This window comes from Amblyomma mixtum, chromosome 10, assembly GCF_055824585.1.
Source record: "Amblyomma mixtum isolate Tamu chromosome 10, ASM5582458v1, whole genome shotgun sequence".
Taxonomy (NCBI): Eukaryota; Metazoa; Arthropoda; class Arachnida; order Ixodida; family Ixodidae; genus Amblyomma; species Amblyomma mixtum.
In genome coordinates this window covers 166,650,029-166,674,332 of record NC_143021.1, presented here as the reverse complement: position 1 = coordinate 166,674,332, position 24,304 = coordinate 166,650,029, and positions in this window count along the sequence as shown.

Below are 24,304 nucleotides of genomic sequence, written 5' to 3'. Positions count from 1 at the left end.
AACGGAGTGCTGAATGGAAGCACGACTAGTTTATTTCAAGAGTAGCATGCAGCCATCAGTGCTTATAATGTTCGCTATAGCTCTGCGCCATCAGGTTTTATGTCTGCGGTACCCCTCCGAACGGCGCAGTGTATGGACGCATAGCGCGCTAATTTTAACAGGATCACACTACTGCCAACTTAATATGCTCTCTCGTGCTTAGAACTTGCAGGCTAGACCTGTTGTGCTTGTCCCAACGGAGTGCTGAATGGAAGCACGACTAGTTTATTTCAAGAGTAGCATGCAGCCATCAGTGCTTATAATGTTCGCTATAGCTCTGCGCCATCAGGTTTTATGTCTGCGGTACCCCTCCGAACGGCGCAGTGTATGCTCGCATAGCGCGCTTATTTTAACAGGATCACACTACTGCCAACTTAATATGCTCTCTCGTGCTTAGCACTTGCAGGCTAGACCTGTTGTGCTTGTCCGAACGGAGTGCTGAATGGAAGCACGACTAGTTTATTTCAAGAGTAGCATGCAGCCATCAGTGCTTATAATGTTCGCTATAGCTCTGCGCCATCAGGTTTTATGTCTGCGGTACCCCTCCGAACGGCGCAGTGTATGGACGGATAGCGCGCTTATTTTAACAGGATCACACTACTGCCAACTTAATATGCTCTCTCATGCTTAGCACTTGCAGGCTATACCTGTTGTACTTGTCCCAACGGAGTGCTGAATGGAAGCACGACTAGTTTATTTCAAGAGTAGCATGGAGCCATCAGTGCTTATAATGTTCGCTATAGCTCTGCGCCATCAGGATTTATGTCTGCGGTACCCCTCCGAACGGCGCAGTGTATGGACGCATAGCGCGCTTATTTTAACAGGATCACACTACTGCCAACTTAATATGCTCTCTCATGCTTAGCACTTGCAGGCTATACCTGTTGTACTTGTCCCAACGGAGTGCTGAATGGAAGCACGACTAGTTTATTTCAAGAGTAGCATGCAGCTACAGTGCTTATAATGTTCGCTATAGCTCTGCGCCATCAGGTTTTATGTCTGCGGTACCCCTCCGAACGGCGCAGTGTATGGACGCATAGCGCGCTTATTTTAACAGGATCACACAACTACCAACTTAATATGCTCTCTCGTGCTTAGAACTTGCAGGCTAGACCTGTTGTGCTTGTCCCAACGGAGTGCTGAATGGAAGCACGACTAGTTTATTTCAAGAGTAGCATGCAGCCATCAGTGCTTATAATGTTCGCTATAGCTCTGCGCCATCAGGTTTTATGTCTGCGGTACCCCTCCGAACGGCGCAGTGTATGGACGCATAGCGCGCTTATTTTAACAGGATCACACTACTGCCAACTTAATATGCTCTCTCATGCTTGGCAAGTGCAGGCTAGACCTGTTGTACTTGTCCCAACAGAGTGCTGAATGGAAGCACGACTAATTTATTTTGAAGAGTAGCATGCAGCCACCAGTGCTTATAATGTTCGCTATAGCTCTGCGCCATCAGGTTTTATGTCTGCGGTACCCCTCCGAACGGCGCAGTGTATGAACGCATACCGCGCTTTTTTTAACAGGATCACACTACTGCCAACTTAATATGCTCTCTCGTGCTTAGCACTTGCAGGCTAGACCTGTTGTGCTTGTCCCAACGGAGTGCTGAATGGAAGCACGACTAGTTTATTTCAAGAGTAGCATGCAGCCATCAGTGCTTATAATGTTCGCTATAGCTCTGCGCCATCAGGTTTTATGTCTGCGGTACCCCTCCGAACGGCGCAGTGTATGGACGCATAGCGCGCTTATTTTAACAGGAACACACTACTGCCAACTTAATATGCTCTCTCGTGCTTAGCACTTGCAGGCTAGACCTGTTGTGCTTGTCCCAACGGAGTGCTGAATGGAAGCACGACTGGTTTATTTCAAGAGTAGCATGCAGCCATCAGTGCTTATAATGTTCGCTATAGCTCTGCGCCATCAGATTTTATGTCTGCGGTACCCCTCCGAACGGCGCAGTGTATGGACGGATAGCGCGCTTATTTTAACAGGATCACACTACTGCCAACTTAATATGCTCTCTCATGCTTAGCACTTGCAGGCTATACCTGTTGTACTTGTCCCAACGGAGTGCTGAATGGAAGCACGACTAGTTTATTTCAAGAGTAGCATGCAGCCATCAGTGCTTATAATGTTCGCTATAGCTCTGCGCCATCAGGTTTTATGTCTGCGGTACCCCTCCGAACGGCGCAGTGTATGGACGCATAGCGCGCTTATTTTAACAGGATCACACTACTGCCAACTTAATATGCTCTCTCGTGCTTAGAACTTGCAGGCTAGACCTGTTGTGCTTGTCCCAACGGAGTGCTGAATGGAAGCACGACTAGTTTATTTCAAGAGTAGCATGCAGCCATCAGTGCTTATAATGTTCGCTATAGCTCTGCGCCATCAGGTTTTATGTCTGCTGTACCCCTCCGAACGGCGCAGTGTATGCACGCATAGCGCGCTTATTTTAACAGGATCACACTACTGCCAACTTAATATGCTCTCTCGTGCTTAGCACTTGCAGGCTAGACCTGTTGTGCTTGTCCGAACGGAGTGCTGAATGGAAGCACGACTAGTTTATTTCAAGAGTAGCATGCAGCCATCAGTGCTTATAATGTTCGCTATAGCTCTGCGCCATCAGGTTTTATGTCTGCGGTACCCCTCCGAACGGCGCAGTGTATGGACGGATAGCGCGCTTATTTTAACAGGATCACACTACTGCCAACTTAATATGCTCTCTCATGCTTAGCACTTGCAGGCTATACCTGTTGTACTTGTCCCAACGGAGTGCTGAATGGAAGCACGACTAGTTTATTTCAAGAGTAGCATGCAGCCATCAGTGCTTATAATGTTCGCTATAGCTCTGCGCCATCAGGATTTATGTCTGCGGTACCCCTCCGAACGGCGCAGTGTATGGACGCATAGCGCGCTTATTTTAACAGGATCACACTACTGCCAACTTAATATGCTCTCTCATGCTTAGCACTTGCAGGCTATACCTGTTGTACTTGTCCCAACGGAGTGCTGAATGGAAGCACGACTAGTTTATTTCAAGAGTAGCATGCAGCCATCAGTGCTTATAATGTTCGCTATAGCTCTGCGCCATCAGGTTTTATGTCTGCGGTACCCCTCCGAACGGCGCAGTGTATGGACGCATAGCGCGCTTATTTTAACAGGATCACACAACTGCCAACTTAATATGCTCTCTCGGGCTTAGAACTTGCAGGCTAGACCTGTTGTGCTTGTCCCAACGGAGTGCTGAATGGAAGCACGACTAGTTTATTTCAAGAGTAGCATGCAGCCATCAGTGCTTATAATGTTCGCTATAGCTCTGCGCCATCAGGTTTTATGTCTGCGGTACCCCTCCGAACGGCGCAGTGTATGGACGCATAGCGCGCTTATTTTAACAGGATCACACTACTGCCAACTTAATATGCTCTCTCATGCTTAGCAAGTGCAGGCTAGACCTGTTGTACTTGTCCCAACAGAGTGCTGAATGGAAGCACGACTAATTTATTTTGAAGAGTAGCATGCAGCCACCAGTGCTTATAATGTTCGCTATAGCTCTGCGCCATCAGGTTTTATGTCTGCGGTACCCCTCCGAACGGCGCAGTGTATGAACGCATACCGCGCTTATTTTAACAGGATCACACTACTGCCAACTTAATATGCTCTCTCGTGCTTAGCACTTGCAGGCTAGACCTGTTGTGCTTGTCCCAACGGAGTGCTGAATGGAAGCACGACTAGTTTATTTCAAGAGTAGCATGCAGCCATCAGTGCTTATAATGTTCGCTATAGCTCTGCGCCATCAGGTTTTATGTCTGCGGTACCCCTCCGAACGGCGCAGTGTATGGACGCATAGCGCGCTTATTTTAACAGGATCACACTACTGCCAACTTAATATGCTCTCTCGTGCTTAGCACTTGCAGGCTAGACCTGTTGTGCTTGTCCCAACGGAGTGCTGAATGGAAGCACGACTGGTTTATTTCAAGAGTAGCATGCAGCCATCAGTGCTTATAATGTTCGCTATAGCTCTGCGCCATCAGATTTTATGTCTGCGGTACCCCTCCGAACGGCGCAGTGTATGGACGCATAGCGCGCTTATTTTAACAGGATCACACTACTGCCAACTTAATATGCTCTCTCATGCTTAGCACTTGCAGGCTATACCTGTTGTACTTGTCCCAACGGAGTGCTGAATGGAAGCACGACTAGTTTATTTCAAGAGTAGCATGCAGCCATCAGTGCTTATAATGTTCGCTATAGCTCTGCGCCATCAGGTTTTATGTCTGCGGTACCCCTCCGAACGGCGCAGTGTATGGACGCATAGCGCGCTTATTTTAACAGGATCACACAACTGCCAACTTAATATGCTCTCTCGTGCTTAGAACTTGCAGGCTAGACCTGTTGTGCTTGTCCCAACGGAGTGCTGAATGGAAGCACGACTAGTTTATTTCAAGAGTAGCATGCAGCCATCAGTGCTTATAATGTTCGCTATAGCTCTGCGCCATCAGATTTTATGTCTGCGGTACCCCTCCGAACGGCGCAGTGTATGGACGGATAGCGCGCTTATTTTAACAGGATCACACTACTGCCAACTTAATATGCTCTCTCATGCTTAGCACTTGCAGGCTATACCTGTTGTACTTGTCCCAACGGAGTGCTGAATGGAAGCACGACTAGTTTATTTCAAGAGTAGCATGCAGCCATCAGTGCTTATAATGTTCGCTATAGCTCTGCGCCATCAGGTTTTATGTCTGCCGTACCCCTCCGAACGGCGCAGTGTATGGACGCATAGCGCGCTTATTTTAACAGGATCACACTACTGCCAACTTAATATGCTCTCTCGTGCTTAGCACTTGCAGGCTAGACCTGTTGTGCTTGTCCCAACGGAGTGCTTAATGGAAGCACGACTAGTTTATTTCAAGAGTAGCATGCAGCCATCAGTGCTTATAATGTTCGCTATAGCTCTGCGCTATCAGGTTTTATGTCTGCGGTACCCCTCCGAACGGCGCAGTGTATGGACGCATAGCGCGCTTATTTTACCAGGATCACACTACTGCCAACTTAATATGCTCTCTCGTGCTTAGCACTTGCAGGCTAGACCTGTTGTGCTTGTCCCAACGGAGTGCTGAATGGAAGCACGACTAGTTCATTTCAAGAGTAGCATGCAGCCATCAGTGCTTATAATGTTCGCTATAGCTCTGCGCCATCAGGTTTTATGTCTGCGGTACCCCTCCGAACGGCGCAGTGTATGCACGCATAGCGCGCTTATTTTAACAGGATCACACTACTGCCAACTTAATATGCTCTCTCGTGCTTAGCAGTTGCAGGCTAGTCCTGTTGTGCTTGTCCGAACGGAGTGCTGAATGGAAGCACGACTAGTTTATTTCAAGAGTAGCATGCAGCCATCAGTGCTTATAATGTTCGCTATAGCTCTGCGCCATCAGGATTTATGTCTGCGGTACCCCTCCGAACGGCGCAGTGTATGGACGCATAGCGCGCTTATTTTAACAGGATCACACTACTGCCAACTTAATATGCTCTCTCATGCTTAGCACTTGCAGGCTATACCTGTTGTACTTGTCCCAACGGAGTGCTGAATGGAAGCACGACTAGTTTATTTCAAGAGTAGCATGCAGCCATCAGTTCTTATAATGTTCGCTATAGCTCTGCGCCATCAGGTTTTATGTCTGCGGTACCCCTCCGAACGGCGCAGTGTATGGACGCATAGCGCGCTTATTTTAACAGGATCACACAACTGCCAACTTAATATGCTCTCTCGTGCTTAGAACTTGCAGGCTAGACCTGTTGTGCTTGTCCCAACGGAGTGCTGAATGGAAGCACGACTAGTTTATTTCAAGAGTAGCATGCAGCCATCAGTGCTTATAGTGTTCGCTATAGCTCTGCGCCATCAGGTTTTATGTCTGCGGTACCCCTCCGAACGGCGCAGTGTATATACGCATAGCGCGCTTATTTTAACAGGATCACACTACTGCCAACTTAATATGCTCTCTCATGCTTAGCAAGTGCAGGCTAGACCTGTTGTACTTGTCCCAACAGAGTGCTCAATGGAAGCACGACTAATTTATTTTGAAGAGTAGCATGCAGCCACCAGTGCTTATAATGTTCGCTATAGCTCTGCGCCATCAGGTTTTATGTCTGCGGTACCCCTCCGAACGGCGCAGTGTATGAACGCATACCGCGCTTATTTTAACAGGATCACACTACTGCCAACTTAATATGCTCTCTCGTGCTTAGCACTTGCAGGCTAGACCTGTTGTGCTTGTCCCAACGGAGTGCTGAATGGAAGCACGACTAGTTTATTTCAAGAGTAGCATGCAGCCATCAGTGCTTATAATGTTCGCTATAGCTCTGCGCCATCAGGTTTTATGTCTGCGGTACCCCTCCGAACGGCGCAGTGTATGGACGCATAGCGCGCTTATTTTAACAGGATCACACTACTGCCAACTTAATATGCTCTCTCGTGCTTAGCACTTGCAGGCTAGACCTGTTGTGCTTGTCCCAACGGAGTGCTGAATGGAAGCACGACTAGTTTATTTCAAGAGTAGCATGCAGCCATCAGTGCTTATAATGTTCGCTATAGCTCTGCGCCATCAGGTTTTATGTCTGCGGTACCCCTCCGAACGGCGCAGTGTATGGACGCATAGCGCGCTCATTTTAACAGGATCACACAACTGCCAACTTAATATGCTCTCTCGTGCTTAGAACTTGCAGGCTAGACCTGTTGTGCTTGTCCCAACGGAGTGCTGAATGGAAGCACGACTAGTTTATTTCAAGAGTAGCATGCAGCCATCAGTGCTTATAATGTTCGCTATAGCTCTGCGCCATCAGGTTTTATGTCTGCGGTACCCCTCCGAACGGCGCAGTGTATGGACGCATAGCGCGCTTATTTTAACAGGATCACACTACTGCCAACTTAATATGCTCTCTCATGCTTAGCAAGTGCAGGCTAGACCTGTTGTACTTGTCCCAACAGAGTGCTGAATGGAAGCACGACTAATTTATTTTGAAGAGTAGCATGCAGCCACCAGTGCTTATAATGTTCGCTATAGCTCTGCGCCATCAGGTTTTATGTCTGCGGTACCCCTCCGAACGGCGCAGTGTATGAACGCATACCGCGCTTATTTTAACAGGATCACACTACTGCCAACTTAATATGCTCTCTCGTGCTTAGCACTTGCAGGCTAGACCTGTTGTGCTTGTCCCAACGGAGTGCTGAATGGAAGCACGACTAGTTTATTTCAAGAGTAGCATGCAGCCATCAGTGCTTATAATGTTCGCTATAGCTCTGCGCCATCAGGTTTTATGTCTGCGGTACCCCTCCGAACGGCGCAGTGTATGGACGGATAGCGCGCTTATTTTAACAGGATCACACTACTGCCAACTTAATATGCTCTCTCATGCTTAGCACTTGCAGGCTATACCTGTTGTACTTGTCCCAACGGAGTGCTGAATGGAAGCACGACTAGTTTATTTCAAGAGTAGCATGCAGCCATCAGTGCTTATAATGTTCGCTATAGCTCTGCGCCATCAGGTTTTATGTCTGCCGTACCCCTCCGAACGGCGCAGTGTATGGACGCATAGCGCGCTTATTTTAACAGGATCACACTACTGCCAACTTAATATGCTCTCTCGTGCTTAGAACTTGCAGGCTAGACCTGTTGTGCTTGTCCCAACGGAGTGCTGAATGGAAGCACGACTAGTTTATTTCAAGAGTAGCATGCAGCCATCAGTGCTTATAATGTTCGCTATAGCTCTGCGCCATCAGGTTTTATGTCTGCGGTACCCCTCCGAACGGCGCAGTGTATGGACGCATAGCGCGCTTATTTTAACAGGATCACACTACTGCCAACTTAATATGCTCTCTCGTGCTTAGCACTTGCAGGCTAGACCTGTTGTGCTTGTCCCAACGGAGTGCTTAATGGAAGCACGACTAGTTTATTTCAAGAGTAGCATGCAGCCATCAGTGCTTATAATGTTCGCTATAGCTCTGCGCCATCAGGTTTTATGTCTGCGGTACCCCTCCGAACGGCGCAGTGTATGGACGCATAGCGCGCTTATTTTAACAGGATCACACTACTGCCAACTTAATATGCTCTCTCGTGCTTAGCACTTGCAGGCTAGACCTGTTGTGCTTGTCCCAACGGAGTGCTGAATGGAAGCACGACTAGTTCATTTCAAGAGTAGCATGCAGCCATCAGTGCTTATTATGTTCGCTATAGCTCTGCGCCATCAGGTTTTATGTCTGCGGTACCCCTCCGAACGGCGCAGTGTATGCACGCATAGCGCGCTTATTTTAACAGGATCACACTACTGCCAACTTAATATGCTCTCTCGTGCTTAGCACTTGCAGGCTAGACCTGTTGTGCTTGTCCGAACGGAGTGCTGAATGGAAGCACGACTAGTTTATTTCAAGAGTAGCATGCAGCCATCAGTGCTTATAATGTTCGCTATAGCTCTGCGCCATCAGGTTTTATGTCTGCGGTACCCCTCCGAACGGCGCAGTGCATGGACGGATAGCGCGCTTATTTTAACAGGATCGCACTACTGCCAACTTAATATGCTCTCTCATGCTTAGCACTTGCAGGCTATACCTGTTGTACTTGTCCCAACGGAGTGCTGAATGGAAGCACGACTAGTTTATTTCAAGAGTAGCATGCAGCCATCAGTGCTTATAATGTTCGCTATAGCTCTGCGCCATCAGGATTTATGTCTGCGGTACCCCTCCGAACGGCGCAGTGTATGGACGCATAGCGCGCTTATTTTAACAGGATCACACTACTGCCAACTTAATATGCTCTCTCATGCTTAGCACTTGCAGGCTATACCTGTTGTACTTGTCCCAACGGAGTGCTGAATGGAAGCACGACTAGTTTATTTCAAGAGTAGCATGCAGCCATCAGTGCTTATAATGTTCGCTATAGCTCTGCGCCATCAGGTTTTATGTCTGCGGTACCCCTCCGAACGGCGCAGTGTATGGACGCATAGCGCGCTTATTTTAACAGGATCACACTACTGCCAACGTAATATGCTCTCTCGTGCTTAGCACTTGCAGGCTAGACCTGTTGTGCTTGTCCCAACGGAGTGCTGAATGGAAGCACGACTGGTTTATTTCAAGAGTAGCATGCAGCCATCAGTGCTTATAATGTTCGCTATAGCTCTGCGCCATCAGATTTTATGTCTGCGGTACCCCTCCGAACGGCGCAGTGTATGGACGGATAGCGCGCTTATTTTAACAGGATCACACTACTGCCAACTTAATACGCTCTCTCATGCTTAGCACTTGCAGGCTATACCTGTTGTACTTGTCCCAACGGAGTGCTGAATGGAAGCACGACTAGTTTATTTCAAGAGTAGCATGCAGCCATCAGTGCTTATAATGTTCGCTATAGCTCTGCGCCATCAGGTTTTATGTCTGCGGTACCCCTCCGAACGGCGCAGTGTATGGACGCATAGCGCGCTTATTTTAACAGGATCACACTACTGCCAACTTAATATGCTCTCTCGTGCTTAGAACTTGCAGGCTAGACCTGTTGTGCTTGTCCCAACGGAGTGCTGAATGGAAGCACGACTAGTTTATTTCAAGAGTAGCATGCAGCCATCAGTGCTTATAATGTTCGCTATAGCTCTGCGCCATCAGGTTTTATGTCTGCGGTACCCCTCCGAACGGCGCAGTGTATGCACGCATAGCGCGCTTATTTTAACAGGATCACACTACTGCCAACTTAATATGCTCTCTCGTGCTTAGCACTTGCAGGCTAGACCTGTTGTGCTTGTCCGAACGGAGTGCTGAATGGAAGCACGACTAGTTTATTTCAAGAGTAGCATGCAGCCATCAGTGCTTATAATGTTCGCTATAGCTCTGCGCCATCAGGTTTTATGTCTGCGGTACCCCTCCGAACGGCGCAGTGTATGGACGGATAGCGCGCTTATTTTAACAGGATCACACTACTGCCAACTTAATATGCTCTCTCATGCTTAGCACTTGCAGGCTATACCTGTTGTACTTGTCCCAACGGAGTGCTGAATGGAAGCACGACTAGTTTATTTCAAGAGTAGCATGCAGCCATCAGTGCTTATAATGTTCGCTATAGCTCTGCGCCATCAGGTTTTATGTCTGCGGTACCCCTCCGAACGGCGCAGTGTATGGACGCATAGCGCGCTTATTTTAACAGGATCACACTACTGCCAACTTAATATGCTCTCTCGTGCTTAGCACTTGCAGGCTAGACCTGTTGTGCTTGTCCCAACGGAGTGCTTAATGGAAGCACGACTAGTTTATTTCAAGAGTAGCATGCAGCCATCAGTGCTTATAATGTTCGCTATAGCTCTGCGCCATCAGGTTTTATGTCTGCGGTACCCCTCCGAACGGCGCAGTGTATGGACGCATAGCGCGCTTATTTTAACAGGATCACACTACTGCCAACTTAATATGCTCTCTCGTGCTTAGCACTTGCAGGCTAGACCTGTTGTGCTTGTCCCAACGGAGTGCTGAATGGAAGCACGACTAGTTCATTTCAAGAGTAGCATGCAGTCATCAGTGCTTATAATGTTCGCTATAGCTCTGCGCCATCAGGTTTTATGTCTGCGGTACCCCTCCGAACGGCGCAGTGTATGCACGCATAGCGCGCTTATTTTAACAGGATCACACTACTGCCAACTTAATATGCTCTCTCGTGCTTAGCACTTGCAGGCTAGACCTGTTGTGCTTGTCCGAACGGAGTGCTGAATGGAAGCACGACTAGTTTATTTCAAGAGTAGCATGCAGCCATCAGTGCTTATAATGTTCGCTATAGCTCTGCGCCATCAGGTTTTATGTCTGCGGTACCCCTCCGAACGGCGCAGTGCATGGACGGATAGCGCGCTTATTTTAACAGGATCGCACTACTGCCAACTTAATATGCTCTCTCATGCTTAGCACTTGCAGGCTATACCTGTTGTACTTGTCCCAACGGAGTGCTGAATGGAAGCACGACTAGTTTATTTCAAGAGTAGCATGCAGCCATCAGTGCTTATAATGTTCGCTATAGCTCTGCGCCATCAGGATTTATGTCTGCGGTACCCCTCCGAACGGCGCAGTGTATGGACGCATAGCGCGCTTATTTTAACAGGATCACACTACTGCCAACTTAATATGCTCTCTCATGCTTAGCACTTGCAGGCTATACCTGTTGTACTTGTCCCAACGGAGTGCTGAATGGAAGCACGACTAGTTTATTTCAAGAGTAGCATGCAGCCATCTGTGCTTATAATGTTCGCTATAGCTCTGCGCCATCAGGTTTTATGTCTGCGGTACCCCTCCGAACGGCGCAGTGTATGGACGCATAGCGCGCTTATTTTAACAGGATCACACTACTGCCAACTTAATATGCTTTCTCATGCTTAGCAAGTGCAGGCTAGACCTGTTGTACTTGTCCCAACAGAGTGCTGAATGGAAGCACGACTAATTTATTTTGAAGAGTAGCATGCAGCCACCAGTGCTTATAATGTTCGCTATAGCTCTGCGCCATCAGGTTTTATGTCTGCGGTACCCCTCCGAACGGCGCAGTGTATGAACGCATACCGCGCTTATTTTAACAGGATCACACTACTGCCAACTTAATATGCTCTCTCGTGCTTAGCACTTGCAGGCTAGACCTGTTGTGCTTGTCCCAACGGAGTGCTGAATGGAAGCACGACTAGTTTATTTCAAGAGTAGCATGCAGCCATCAGTGCTTATAATGTTCGCTATAGCTCTGCGCCATCAGGTTTTATGTCTGCGGTACCCCTCCGAACGGCGCAGTGTATGGACGCATAGCGCGCTTATTTTAACAGGATCACACTACTGCCAACGTAATATGCTCTCTCGTGCTTAGCACTTGCAGGCTAGACCTGTTGTGCTTGTCCCAACGGAGTGCTGAATGGAAGCACGACTGGTTTATTTCAAGAGTAGCATGCAGCCATCAGTGCTTATAATGTTCGCTATAGCTCTGCGCCATCAGATTTTATGTCTGCGGTACCCCTCCGAACGGCGCAGTGTATGGACGGATAGCGCGCTTTTTTAACAGGATCACACTACTGCCAACTTAATATGCTCTCTCATGCTTAGCACTTGCAGGCTATACCTGTTGTACTTGTCCCAACTGAGTGCTGAATGGAAGCACGACTAGTTTATTTCAAGAGTAGCATGCAGCCATCAGTGCTTATAATGTTCGCTATAGCTCTGCGCCATCAGGTTTTATGTCTGCGGTACCCCTCCGAACGGCGCAGTGTATGGACGCATAGCGCGCTTATTTTAACAGGATCACACTACTGCCAACTTAATATGCTCTCTCGTGCTTAGCACTTGCAGGCTATACCTGTTGTACTTGTCCCAACGGAGTGCTGAATGGAAGCACGACTAGTTTATTTCAAGAGTAGCATGCAGCCATCAGTGCTTATAATGTTCGCTATAGCTCTGCGCCATCAGGTTTTATGTCTGCGGTACCCCTCCGAACGGCGCAGTGTATGAACGCATACCGCGCTTATTTTAACAGGATCACACTACTGCCAACTTAATATGCTCTCTCGTGCTTAGCACTTGCAGGCTAGACCTGTTGTGCTTGTCCCAACGGAGTGCTGAATGGAAGCACGACTAGTTTATTTCAAGAGTAGCATGCAGCCATCAGTGCTTATAATGTTCGCTATAGCTCTGCGCCATCAGGTTTTATGTCTGCGGTACCCCTCCGAACGGCGCAGTGTATGGACGCATAGCGCGCTTATTTTAACAGGATCACACTACTGCCAACGTAATATGCTCTCTCGTGCTTAGCACTTGCAGGCTAGACCTGTTGTGCTTGTCCCAACGGAGTGCTGAATGGAAGCACGACTGGTTTATTTCAAGAGTAGCATGCAGCCATCAGTGCTTATAATGTTCGCTATAGCTCTGCGCCATCAGATTTTATGTCTGCGGTACCCCTCCGAACGGCGCAGTGTATGGACGGATAGCGCGCTTTTTTAACAGGATCACACTACTGCCAACTTAATATGCTCTCTCATGCTTAGCACTTGCAGGCTATACCTGTTGTACTTGTCCCAACGGAGTGCTGAATGGAAGCACGACTAGTTTATTTCAAGAGTAGCATGCAGCCATCAGTGCTTATAATGTTCGCTATAGCTCTGCGCCATCAGGTTTTATGTCTGCGGTACCCCTCCGAACGGCGCAGTGTATGGACGCATAGCGCGCTTATTTTAACAGGATCACACTACTGCCAACTTAATATGCTCTCTCGTGCTTAGAACTTGCAGGCTAGACCTGTTGTGCTTGTCCCAACGGAGTGCTGAATGGAAGCACGACTAGTTTATTTCAAGAGTAGCATGCAGCCATCAGTGCTTATAATGTTCGCTATAGCTCTGCGCCATCAGGTTTTATGTCTGCGGTACCCCTCCGAACGGCGCAGTGTATGCACGCATAGCGCGCTTATTTTAACAGGATCACACTACTGCCAACTTAATATGCTCTCTCGTGCTTAGCACTTGCAGGCTAGACCTGTTGTGCTTGTCCGAACGGAGTGCTGAATGGAAGCACGACTAGTTTATTTCAAGAGTAGCATGCAGCCATCAGTGCTTATAATGTTCGCTATAGCTCTGCGCCATCAGGTTTTATGTCTGCGGTACCCCTCCGAACGGCGCAGTGTATGGACGGATAGCGCGCTTATTTTAACAGGATCACACTACTGCCAACTTAATATGCTCTCTCATGCTTAGCACTTGCAGGCTATACCTGTTGTACTTGTCCCAACGGAGTGCTGAATGGAAGCACGACTAGTTTATTTCAAGAGTAGCATGCAGCCATCAGTGCTTATAATGTTCGCTATAGCTCTGCGCCATCAGGTTTTATGTCTGCGGTACCCCTCCGAACGGCGCAGTGTATGGACGCATAGCGCGCTTATTTTAACAGGATCACACAACTGCCAACTTAATATGCTCTCTCGTGCTTAGAACTTGCAGGCTAGACCTGTTGTGCTTGTCCCAACGGAGTGCTGAATGGAAGCACGACTAGTTTATTTCAAGAGTAGCATGCAGCCATCAGTGCTTATAATGTTCGCTATAGCTCTGCGCCATCAGGTTTTATGTCTGCGGTACCCCTCCGAACGGCGCAGTGTATGGACGCATAGCGTGCTTATTTTAACAGGATCACACTACTGCCAACTTAATATGCTCTCTCATGCTTAGCAAGTGCAGGCTAGACCTGTTGTACTTGTCCCAACAGAGTGCTGAATGGAAGCACGACTAATTTATTTTGAAGAGTAGCATGCAGCCACCAGTGCTTATAATGTTCGCTATAGCTCTGCGCCATCAGGTTTTATGTCTGCGGTACCCCTCCGAACGGCGCAGTGTATGAACGCATACCGCGCTTATTTTAACAGGATCACACTACTGCCAACTTAATATGCTCTCTCGTGCTTAGCACTTGCAGGCTAGACCTGTTGTGCTTGTCCCAACGGAGTGCTGAATGGAAGCACGACTAGTTTATTTCAAGAGTAGCATGCAGCCATCAGTGCTTATAATGTTCGCTATAGCTCTGCGCCATCAGGTTTTATGTCTGCGGTACCCCTCCGAACGGCGCAGTGTATGGACGCATAGCGCGCTTATTTTAACAGGATCACACTACTGCCAACTTAATATGCTCTCTCGTGCTTAGCACTTGCAGGCTAGACCTGTTGTGCTTGTCCCAACGGAGTGCTGAATGGAAGCACGACTAGTTTATTTCAAGAGTAGCATGCAGCCATCAGTGCTTATAATGTTCGCTATAGCTCTGCGCCATCAGGTTTTATGTCTGCGGTACCCCTCCGAACGGCGCAGTGTATGGACGCATAGCGCGCTTATTTTAACAGGATCACACAACTGCCAACTTAATATGCTCTCTCGTGCTTAGAACTTGCAGGCTAGACCTGTTGTGCTTGTCCCAACGGAGTGCTGAATGGAAGCACGACTAGTTTATTTCAAGAGTAGCATGCAGCCATCAGTGCTTATAATGTTCGCTATAGCTCTGCGCCATCAGGTTTTACGTCTGCGGTACCCCTCCGAACGGCGCAGTGTATGGACGCATAGCGCGCTTATTTTAACAGGATCACACTACTGCCAACTTAATATGCTCTCTCATGCTTAGCAAGTGCAGGCTAGACCTGTTGTACTTGTCCCAACAGAGTGCTGAATGGAAGCACGACTAATTTATTTTGAAGAGTAGCATGCAGCCACCAGTGCTTATAATGTTCGCTATAGCTCTGCGCCATCAGGTTTTATGTCTGCGGTACCCCTCCGAACGGCGCAGTGTATGAACGCATACCGCGCTTATTTTAACAGGATCACACTACTGCCAACTTAATATGCTCTCTCGTGCTTAGCACTTGCAGGCTAGACCTGTTGTGCTTGTCCCAACGGAGTGCTGAATGGAAGCACGACTAGTTTATTTCAAGAGTAGCATGCAGCCATCAGTGCTTATAATGTTCGCTATAGCTCTGCGCCATCAGGTTTTATGTCTGCGGTACCCCTCCGAACGGCGCAGTGTATGGACGCATAGCGCGCTTATTTTAACAGGATCACACTACTGCCACCGTAATATGCTCTCTCGTGCTTAGCACTTGCAGGCTAGACCTGTTGTGCTTGTCCCAACGGAGTGCTGAATGGAAGCACGACTGGTTTATTTCAAGAGTAGCATGCAGCCATCAGTGCTTATAATGTTCGCTATAGCTCTGCGCCATCAGATTTTATGTCTGCGGTACCCCTCCGAACGGCGCAGTGTATGGACGGATAGCGCGCTTATTTTAACAGGATCACACTACTGCCAACTTAATATGCTCTCTCATGCTTAGCACTTGCAGGCTATACCTGTTGTACTTGTCCCAACGGAGTGCTGAATGGAAGCACGACTAGTTTATTTCAAGAGTAGCATGCAGCCATCAGTGCTTTAATGTTCGCTATAGCTCTGCGCCATCAGGTTTTATGTCTGCGGTACCCCTCCGAACGGCGCAGTGTATGGACGCATAGCGCGCTTATTTTAACAGGATCACACTACTGCCAACTTAATATGCTCTCTCGTGCTTAGAACTTGCAGGCTAGACCTGTTGTGCTTGTCCCAACGGAGTGCTGAATGGAAGCACGACTAGTTTATTTCAAGAGTAGCATGCAGCCATCAGTGCTTATAATGTTCGCTATAGCTCTGCGCCATCAGGTTTTATGTCTGCGGTACCCCTCCGAACGGCGCAGTGTATGCACGCATAGCGCGCTTATTTTAACAGCATCACACTACTGCCAACTTAATATGCTCTCTCGTGCTTAGCACTTGCAGGCTAGACCTGTTGTGCTTGTCCGAACGGAGTGCTGAATGGAAGCACGACTAGTTTATTTCAAGAGTAGCATGCAGCCATCAGTGCTTATAATGTTCGCTATAGCTCTGCGCCATCAGGTTTTATGTCTGCGGTACCCCTCCGAACGGCGCAGTGTATGGACGGATAGCGCGCTTATTTTAACTGGATCACACTACTGCCAACTTAATATGCTCTCTCATGCTTAGCACTTGCAGGCTATACCTGTTGTACTTGTCCCAACGGAGTGCTGAATGGAAGCACGACTAGTTTATTTCAAGAGTAGCATGGAGCCATCAGTGCTTATAATGTTCGCTATAGCTCTGCGCCATCAGGATTTATGTCTGCGGTACCCCTCCGAACGGCGCAGTGTATGGACGCATAGCGCGCTTATTTTAACAGGATCACACTACTGCCAACTTAATATGCTCTCTCATGCTTAGCACTTGCAGGCTATACCTGTTGTACTTGTCCCAACGGAGTGCTGAATGGAAGCACGACTAGTTTATTTCAAGAGTAGCATGCAGCCATCAGTGCTTATAATGTTCGCTATAGCTCTGCGCCATCAGGTTTTATGTCTGCGGTACCCCTCCGAACGGCGCAGTGTATGGACGCATAGCGCGCTTATTTTAACAGGATCACACAACTGCCAACTTAATATGCTCTCTCGTGCTTAGAACTTGCAGGCTAGACCTGTTGTGCTTGTCCCAACGGAGTGCTGAATGGAAGCACGACTAGTTTATTTCAAGAGTAGCATGCAGCCATCAGTGCTTATAATGTTCGCTATAGCTCTGCGCCATCAGGTTTTATGTCTGCGGTACCCCTCCGAACGGCGCAGTGTATGGACGCATAGCGCTCTTATTTTAACAGGATCACACTACTGCCAACTTAATATGCTCTCTCATGCTTAGCAAGTGCAGGCTAGACCTGTTGTACTTGTCCCAACAGAGTGCTGAATGGAAGCACGACTAATTTATTTTGAAGAGTAGCATGCAGCCACCAGTGCTTATAATGTTCGCTATAGCTCTGCGCCATCAGGTTTTATGTCTGCGGTACCCCTCCGAACGGCGCAGTGTATGAACGCATACCGCGCTTATTTTAACAGGATCACACTACAGCCAACTTAATATGCTCTCTCGTGCTTAGCACTTGCAGGTTAGACCTGTTGTGCTTGTCCCAACGGAGTGCTGAATGGAAGCAGGACTAGTTTATTTCAAGAGTAGCATGCAGCCATCAGTGCTTATAATGTTCGCTATAGCTCTGCGCCATCAGGTTTTATGTCTGCGGTACCCCTCCGAACGGCGCAGTGTATGGACGCATAGCGCGCTTATTTTAACAGGATCACACTACTGCCAACTTAATATGCTCTCTCGTGCTTAGCACTTGCAGGCTAGACCTGTTGTGCTTGTCCCAACGGAGTGCTGAATGGAAGCACGACTGGTTTATTTCAAGAGTAGCATGCAGCCATCAGTGCTTATAATGTTCGCTATAGCTCTGCGCCATCAGGATTTATGTCTGCGGTACCCCTCCGAACGGCGCAGTGTATGGACGCATAGCGCGCTTATTTTAACAGGATCACACTACTGCCAACTTAATATGCTCTCTCATGCTTAGCACTTGCAGGCTATACCTGTTGTACTTGTCCCAACGGAGTGCTGAATGGAAGCACGACTAGTTTATTTCAAGAGTAGCATGCAGCCATCAGTGCTTATAATGTTCGCTATAGCTCTGCGCCATCAGGTTTTATGTCTGCGGTACCCCTCCGAACGGCGCAGTGTATGGACGCATAGCGCGCTTATTTTAACAGGATCACACAACTGCCAACTTAATATGCTCTCTCGTGCTTAGAACTTGCAGGCTAGACCTGTTGTGCTTGTCCCAACGGAGTGCTGAATGGAAGCACGACTAGTTTATTTCAAGAGTAGCATGCAGCCATCAGTGCTTATAATGTTCGCTATAGCTCTGCGCCATCAGGTTTTATGTCTGCGGTACCCCTCCGAACGGCGCAGTGTATGGACGCATAGCGCGCTTATTTTAACAGGATCACACTACTGCCAACTTAATATGCTCTCTCATGCTTAGCAAGTGCAGGCTAGACCGGTTGTACTTGTCCCAACAGAGTGCTGAATGGAAGCACGACTAATTTATTTTGAAGAGTAGCATGCAGCCACCAGTGCTTATAATGTTCGCTATAGCTCTGCGCCATCAGGTTTTATGTCTGCGGTACCCCTCCGAACGGCGCAGTGTATGAACGCATACCGCGCTTATTTTAACAGGATCACACTACTGCCAACTTAATATGCTCTCTCGTGCTTAGCACTTGCAGGCTAGACCTGTTGTGCTTGTCCCAACGGAGTGCTGAATGGAAGCACGACTAGTTTATTTCAAGAGTAGCATGCAGCCATCAGTGCTTATAATGTTCGCTATAGCTCTGCGCCATCAGGTTTTATGTCTGCGGTACCCCTCCGAACGGCGCAGTGTATGGACGCATAGCGCGCTTATTTTAACAGGATCACACTACTGCCAACTTAATATGCTCTCTCGTGCTTAGCACTTGCAGGCTAGACCTGTTGTGCTTGTCCCAACGGAGTGCTGAATGGAAGCACGACTGGTTTATTTCAAGAGTAGCATGCAGCCATCAGTGCTTATAATGTTCGCTATAGCTCTGCGCCATCAGATTTTATGTCTGCGGTACCCCTCCGAACGGCGCAGTGTATGGACGGATAGCGCGCTTATTTTAACAGGATCACACTACTGCCAACTTAATATGCTCTCTCATGCTTAGCACTTGCAGGCTATACCTGTTGTACTTGTCCCAACGGAGTGCTGAATGGAAGCACGACTAGTTTATTTCAAGAGTAGCATGCAGCCATCAGTGCTTATAATGTTCGCTATAGCTCTGCGCCATCAGGTTTTATGTCTGCGGTACCCCTCCGAACGGCGCAGTGTATGGACGCATAGCGCGCTTATTTTAACAGGATCACACTACTGCCAACTTAATATGCTCTCTCGTGCTTAGCACTTGCAGGCTAGACCTGTTGTGCTTGTCCCAACGGAGTGCTGAATGGAAGCACGACTGGTTTATTTCAAGAGTAGCATGCAGCCATCAGTGCTTATAATGTTCGCTATAGCTCTGCGCCATCAGATTTTATGTCTGCGGTACCCCTCCGAACGGCGCAGTGTATGGACGGATAGCGCGCTTATTTTAACAGGATCACACTACTGCCAACTTAATATGCTCTGTCATGCTTAGCACTTGCAGGCTATACCTGTTGTACTTGTCCCAACGGAGTGCTGAATGGAAGCACGACTAGTTTATTTCAAGAGTAGCATGCAGCCATCAGTGCTTATAATGTTCGCTATAGCTCTGCGCCATCAGGTTTTATGTCTGCGGTACCCCTCCGAACGGCGCAGTGTATGGACGCATAGCGCGCTTATTTTAACAGGATCACACTACTGCCAACTTAATATGCTCTCTCATGCTTAGCAAGTGCAGGCTAGACCGGTTGTACTTGTCCCAACAGAGTGCTGAATGGAAGCACGACTAATTTATTTTGAAGAGTAGCATGCAGCCACCAGTGCTTATAATGTTCGCTATAGCTCTGCGCCATCAGGTTTTATGTCTGCGGTACCCCTCCGAACGGCGCAGTGTATGAACGCATACCGCGCTTATTTTAACAGGATCACACTACTGCCAACTTAATATGCTCTCTCGTGCTTAGCACTTGCAGGCTAGACCTGTTGTGCTTGTCCCAACGGAGTGCTGAATGGAAGCACGACTAGTTTATTTCAAGAGTAGCATGCAGCCATCAGTGCTTATAATGTTCGCTATAGCTCTGCGCCATCAGGTTTTATGTCTGCGGTACCCCTCCGAACGGCGCAGTGTATGGACGCATAGCGCGCTTATTTTAACAGGATCACACTACTGCCAACTTAATATGCTCTCTCGTGCTTAGCACTTGCAGGCTAGACCTGTTGTGCTTGTCCCAACGGAGTGCTGAATGGAAGCACGACTGGTTTATTTCAAGAGTAGCATGCAGCCATCAGTGCTTATAATGTTCGCTATAGCTCTGCGCCATCAGATTTTATGTCTGCGGTACCCCTCCGAACGGCGCAGTGTATGGACGGATAGCGCGCTTATTTTAACAGGATCACACTACTGCCAACTTAATATGCTCTCTCATGCTTAGCACTTGCAGGCTATACCTGTTGTACTTGTCCCAACGGAGTGCTGAATGGAAGCACGACTAGTTTATTTCAAGAGTAGCATGCAGCCATCAGTGCTTATAATGTTCGCTATAGCTCTGCGCCATCAGGTTTTATGTCTGCGGTACCCCTCCGAACGGCGCAGTGTATGGACGCATAGCGCGCTTATTTTAACAGGATCACACTACTGCCAACTTAATATGCTCTCTCGTGCTTAGCACTTGCAGGCTAGACCTGTTGTGCTTGTCCCAACGGAGTGCTGAATGGAAGCACGACTGGTTTATTTCAAGAGTAGCATGCAGCCATCAGTGCTTATAATGTTCGCTATAGCTCTGCGCCATCAGATTTTATGTCTGCGGTACCCCTCCGAACGGCGCAGTGTATGGACGGATAGCGCGCTTATTTTAACAGGATCACACTACTGCCAACTTAATATGCTCTGTCATGCTTAGCACTTGCAGGCTATACCTGTTGTACTTGTCCCAACGGAGTGCTGAATGGAAGCACGACTAGTTTATTTCAAGAGTAGCATGCAGCCATCAGTGCTTATAATGTTCGCTATAGCTCTGCGCCATCAGGTTTTATGTCTGCGGTACCCCTCCGAACGGCGCAGTGTATGGACGCATAGCGCGCTTATTTTAACAGGATCACACTACTGCCAACTTAATATGCTCTCTCGTGCTTAGAACTTGCAGGCTAGACCTGTTGTGCTTGTCCCAACGGAGTGCTGAATGGAAGCACGACTAGTTTATTTCAAGAGTAGCATGCAGCCATCAGTGCTTATAATGTTCGCTATAGCTCTGCGCCATCAGGTTTTATGTCTGCGGTACCCCTCCGAACGGCGCAGTGTATGCACGCATAGCGCGCTTATTTTAACAGGATCACACTACTGCCAACTTAATATGCTCTCTCGTGCTTAGCACTTGCAGGCTAGACCTGTTGTGCTTGTCCGAACGGAGTGCTGAATGGAAGCACGACTAGTTTATTTCAAGAGTAGCATGCAGCCATCAGTGCTTATAATGTTCGCTATAGCTCTGCGCCATCAGGTTTTATGTCCGCGGTACCCCTCCGAACGGCGCAGTGTATGGACGCATAGCGCGCTTATTTTAACAGGATCACACTACTGCCAACTTAATATGCTCTCTCGTGCTTAGAACTTGCAGGCTAGACCTGTTGTGCTTGTCCCAACGGAGTGCTGAATGGAAGCACGACTAGTTTATTTCAAGAGTAGCATGCAGCCATCAGTGCTTATAATGTTCGCTATAGCTCTGCGCCATCAGGTTTTATGTCTGCGGTACCCCTCCGAACGGCGCAGTGTATGCACGCATAGCGCGCTTATTTTAACAGGATCACACTACTGCCAACTTAATATGCTCTCTCGTGCTTAGCACTTGCAGGCTAGACCTGTTGTGCTTGTCCGAACGGAGTGCTGAATGGAAGCACGACTAGTTTATTTCAAGAGTAGCATGCAGCCATCAGTGCTTATAATGTTCGCTATAGCTCTGCGCCATCAGGTTTTATGTCTGCGGTACCCCTCCGAACGGCGCAGTGTATGGACGGATAGCGCGCTTATTTTAACAGGATCACACTACTGCCAACTTAATATGCTCTCTCATGCTTAGCACTTGCAGGCTATACCTGTTGTACTTGTCCCAACGGAGTGCTGAATGGAAGCACGACTAGTTTATTTCAAGAGTAGCATGCAGCCATCAGTGCTTATAATGTTCGCTATAGCTCTGCGCCATCAGGATTTATGTCTGCGGTACCCCTCCGAACGGCGCAGTGTATGGACGCATAGCGCGCTTATTTTAACAGGATCACACTACTGCCAACTTAATATGCTCTCTCATGCTTAGCACTTGCAGGCTATACCTGTTGTACTTGTCCCAACGGAGTGCTGAATGGAAGCACGACTAGTTTATTTCAAGAGTAGCATGCAGCCATCAGTGCTTATAATGTTCGCTATAGCTCTGCGCCATCAGGTTTTATGTCTGCGGTACCCCTCCGAACGGCGCAGTGTATGGACGCATAGCGCGCTTATTTTAACAGGATCACACAACTGCCAACTTAATATGCTCTCTCGTGCTTAGAACTTGCAGGCTAGACCTGTTGTGCTTGTCCCAACGGAGTGCTGAATGGAAGCACGACTAGTTTATTTCAAGAGTAGCATGCAGCCATCAGTGCTTATAATGTTCGCTATAGCTCTGCGCCATCAGGTTTTATGTCTGCGGTACCCCTCCGAACGGCGCAGTGTATGGACGCATAGCGCGCTTATTTTAACAGGATCACACTACTGCCAACTTAATATGCTCTCTCATGCTTAGCAAGTGCAGGCTAGACCTGTTGTACTTGTCCCAACAGAGTGCTGAATGGAAGCACGACTAATTTATTTTGAAGAGTAGCATGCAGCCACCAGTGCTTATAATGTTCGCTATAGCTCTGCGCCATCAGGTTTTATGTCTGCGGTACCCCTCCGAACGGCGCAGTGTATGAACGCATACCGCGCTTATTTTAACAGGATCACACTACTGCCAACTTAATATGCTCTCTCGTGCTTAGCACTTGCAGGCTAGACCTGTTGTGCTTGTCCCAACGGAGTGCTGAATGGAAGCACGACTAGTTTATTTCAAGAGTAGCATGCAGCCATCAGTGCTTATAATGTTCGCTATAGCTCTGCGCCATCAGGTTTTATGTCTGCGGTACCCCTCCGAACGGCGCAGTGTATGGACGCATAGCGCGCTTATTTTAACAGGATCACACTACTGCCAACTTAATATGCTCTCTCGTGCTTAGCACTTGCAGGCTAGACCTGTTGTGCTTGTCCCAACGGAGTGCTGAATGGAAGCACGACTGGTTTATTTCAAGAGTAGCATGCAGCCATCAGTGCTTATAATGTTCGCTATAGCTCTGCGCCATCAGATTTTATGTCTGCGGTACCCCTCCGAACGGCGCAGTGTATGGACGGATAGCGCGCTTATTTTAACAGGATCACACTACTGCCAACTTAATATGCTCTCTCATGCTTAGCACTTGCAGGCTATACCTGTTGTACTTGTCCCAACGGAGTGCTGAATGGAAGCACGACTAGTTTATTTCAAGAGTAGCCTGCAGCCATCAGTGCTTATAATGTTCGCTATAGCTCTGCGCCATCAGGTTTTATGTCTGCGGTACCCCTCCGAACGGCGCAGTGTATGGACGCATAGCGCGCTTATTTTAACAGGATCACACTACTGCCAACTTAATATGCTCTCTCGTGCTTAGCACTTGCAGGCTAGACCTGTTGTGCTTGTCCCAACGGAGTGCTGAATGGAAGCACGACTGGTTTATTTCAAGAGTAGCATGCAGCCATCAGTGCTTATAATGTTCGCTATAGCTCTGCGCCATCAGATTTTATGTCTGCGGTACCCCTCCGAACGGCGCAGTGTATGGACGGATAGCGCGCTTATTTTAACAGGATCACACTACTGCCAACTTAATATGCTCTGTCATGCTTAGCACTTGCAGGCTATACCTGTTGTACTTGTCCCAACGGAGTGCTGAATGGAAGCACGACTAGTTTATTTCAAGAGTAGCATGCAGCCATCAGTGCTTATAATGTTCGCTATAGCTCTGCGCCATCAGGTTTTATGTCTGCGGTACCCCTCCGAACGGCGCAGTGTATGGACGCATAGCGCGCTTATTTTAACAGGATCACACTACTGCCAACTTAATATGCTCTCTCG